The following is a 2,838-nucleotide window of genomic DNA, read 5'->3' as shown; positions in this document are numbered from 1 at the left end:
ACAGGCAAACAAGCACACAAACACACTCACGTAAGCACACAGCTGTGTTTTCATATGTTTGGGGAGTTTATATTGAATTCAATTCATTTTCTACTACCTAACCCTAACCATCACATTCCTAACCACTAACCCAAAACCCTCATGGGGTTCCATACAGAATGACCCTGGGCCGGGCTAACCTAGAACTTTCTTGCCATAGGGCAATGGTGCTACCATACAGCCCCATTTGTAAATATCTCATTTGTAATATTTGTAAGGGCTCTTGGGCTGTAAAGTTCCAACTCGTAGGATAATATAGGGAATTACATCATATAAGCCAGTTCCAGTTTGGGGTTTGTGTAATATGAAAAATACAAGGAGAAAAAAAACTGCTAGTCTMATTTTATAGCAGCACATGTCACTTAAACTGAATATACTACAGTGATAAAGTCACTTCACTCCACTCTGCACCTCTTCCACTCCCTCTCCTCCCTCTTTACATGCAGCAGTGTTGCTGGTGGTGGTGCAGGGTGGATGGTGTGCTGTATGCATGGATGAGGCAGATTGTGTTTGTGTGTCAGAGGCCACGGTGTTCGGCGAGGACGAGACGGAGGCTGTCTCTTTGAGGATTCGGCCCGCTCGCCTCGCCTCGTCTCGCCTGCCTGGCTCTTTGAAGCTGTTCGATGACCGCACAGGGCACATCACTGCAGGTGGAGGGGGAGAGGGGAGAGCGGCTGGTGGTGGCGGCGGCAGCGCTGCTGTTGGTGGGGTATGGAAGCTTGTCATTTGTATACAGCTGTTCCTTTCATCTTGTGGTGCTCCCTTCCTCCTCCCACCCCTCTATCTCTTCCTCTACTTTCTCTGTTACTGCCGTGCTGCTGTTGCTTCGCTCTTCCATAAAGATGCCTTTAAGCTCTTCATGCTGCTCTCAGGCGCCCATGCCTGCAGCCAGACAAGTTGGAGGAGGCAGCAGGAAGCAGAAATAATCTTGAAAGTTTCTCATACAATGGGTATCATCAAGATCAAACGAGAGTTGTTATGAAGACTGATATATTTCTTCAGCACTGTCCCTTTCACTCTRACGTTTTCAGGATTCCTCGTGTGCCACATTCTGAATAGGTTCACTTTTTTTTGAGAATTTAGAGCCACAACAGACGAATTTGATTCGATTGTTCTATTATGTTGACAACCCTACCTAATAGAACTAAACAACCAGGTTCAGTTACTTTTCCAGTTGCTCTAATTCTGCACCATAAACAGTTTAAAAATTTAGTTGTGAAGCAAAAAGGAGCTGCTGCTGTATCTGTAAAAACATTATTTAAAAAAATAATATGTCATGAGGAGTTTCCTTTGTCTAATTAAAAGCATCACTTGAAATCAATGATCTTTAAGCAGTGATTATAGCTGCAGTATGTAACTTTTATAAAAAAATAAATATATTTTACATATTTGTTAAAACTGTCACTATGTCATGACAGTATGATAGGAGACAGATAATCGGAAAAAACCAATCTCCGCCACGTCTTCTCTACGGTCCAGCTGTTATCTGCAGAAATACACTGTTATATCAGAAACAACATTCACACATTGAGCAGCGCAGTGTGATGGGCATCGCTAAGACCCACCTCCTGGCTCTGATTGGTTGTTTTTGACTGGCAGCCGTGTTTTTCAGCTCCCAGCACTGGGAGCAGGTGGAACTCGATCTTTTATCCGTTCCTGTTAGAAACACAACAGTTTTAACTTGTTTTAACATGGTGACAGTTTTAACAACTGTGTACAAAACATATTTTTATTAAAGTTACATTTGCACATGTAAACATACTTTTCATTAAGCTCCCATTTCTGTTTTCAAAAGTAGTTTTTTATTAGTCTGATGTAATATTCCATTTCAACAATATGTAATTTTTCACTTACATCATTTTAAATGTAAGTGAAAAATCACCTTAATTAACAGTTTGAGCTTTGAATGAAAACACTACATGTACCCATATCACTTGTGGAATTTGTAGAAACCAAATATTTACATATGAAAAGCCACATCATCCTTTTTTTTCACTCTCTGAAAATAAATCAGACTAAACTTTTTCAGTTTTTTTTTTTTTTGTCAGGTAGAAACAATTTTCTGTCAAATTGTTTCACATTGCTCCTGGAGCGTTTACCTGCAGACTGCAGAGAGAACCAACGGTCACTGGAGACATGTGGCCCCCAGCTCACGACACATACAGTCATTCACTTCCCTCCACTCAGGAGGTCCGAGTCCCATTGGAGGCCTCTCCAAGGTGTTCCTCTGCCTCTCGCCCGATGACCTCTGGAGATAAGGACAGGTGGCAAGCCAGGATTATTCCTGACAGAATTTGTTTCCYGTGTGTCTGGAACATGCTCTCAGCAGGAGAGGAGGGCACGGATAAGCAAAAATAGGCAATGGAAAGACAAATGAATGGGTTTTTTCTTTTTCATCTTAGTTGTAGTTCTCATCCTTCAAAGTTAGGTTTTATTTAGATATCACATTTAAAAAGATAATTGATGAAATACATTTGTCAGAATTTTAGTAACAAAATTATCACAGCTGTTTAAATGTGAATGTGATTGTTTGAACAGATGAATGTGGCACTTTCAGACATCTGAAACTTGTACCCTAGAAGATCCACAATTTTCTTCTTGTCTTCTTGCTTTATTTATTCTTCTTATTTATTTTCATTTCTCCATAACATTACACAAGGACACAGTGAATGTTGCCATAAACATCACAGGAGTGCCTTTATTTAACTGAAATGCTGGCACTTATCAGTGTCATGGTCAATGGGTTTTTGGGTTTTCATTTGTGTTTATGTTTTTACACACACACACACACACACACAC

General features: G+C 40.5%; 1 long non-coding RNA gene across 2 annotated transcripts; it reads right to left on the bottom strand.

The window, feature by feature from the left end:
* Nucleotides 1–508: 508 nt before the first annotated feature.
* On the bottom strand, nucleotides 509–2,469 carry LOC103474327 (uncharacterized). 2 transcript variants are annotated; one of them, XR_535154.2, is made up of 3 exons: nucleotides 2,139–2,469; nucleotides 1,605–1,695; nucleotides 509–921 (listed from the first exon to the last, which is right to left on the bottom strand). It is a non-coding gene; the product is annotated as an uncharacterized LOC103474327 (long non-coding RNA). The 2 variants fall into 2 exon arrangements; XR_535153.2 differs by lacking the exon at nucleotides 509–921 and adding an exon at nucleotides 1,466–1,525.
* Nucleotides 2,470–2,838: the final 369 nt, after the last annotated feature.

This window comes from Poecilia reticulata, linkage group LG13, assembly GCF_000633615.1.
Source record: "Poecilia reticulata strain Guanapo linkage group LG13, Guppy_female_1.0+MT, whole genome shotgun sequence".
Classification (NCBI taxonomy): Eukaryota; Metazoa; Chordata; class Actinopteri; order Cyprinodontiformes; family Poeciliidae; genus Poecilia; species Poecilia reticulata.
Note: the sequence above shows the minus strand (reverse complement) of the source record. Positions and strands in the feature narration are given on the sequence as shown.